This window comes from Penaeus monodon, chromosome 33 (genome assembly GCF_015228065.2).
Source record: "Penaeus monodon isolate SGIC_2016 chromosome 33, NSTDA_Pmon_1, whole genome shotgun sequence".
Classification (NCBI taxonomy): domain Eukaryota; kingdom Metazoa; phylum Arthropoda; class Malacostraca; order Decapoda; family Penaeidae; genus Penaeus; species Penaeus monodon.
Genome location: NC_051418.1, coordinates 33,328,441 through 33,328,711, shown reverse-complemented (window position 1 = coordinate 33,328,711; position 271 = coordinate 33,328,441).

Sequence of the window (271 nt, the reverse complement as noted above, 5' to 3'; positions counted from 1 at the left end):
TAGATTAAGTAATCATATCAACTTCATAATAGAAACGTAATATTACGTAATCATATTAAAAAAAAAAAAAATTTTGACCGTGTGAAAATTAATGCATGGAAAATTAAATGCATAAATTCATATGGATAAATAATGGCTACTGATATTAATCAAGAAAAAAAAAAAGCAATTAAGTTAAATTACAATAAAAAGGTGAATAATTGAACATATTCTTAAAACAGAGTACGATTTTTAAAATATTGACGTGTCTGTGGCATCACTGGGTAGGGTG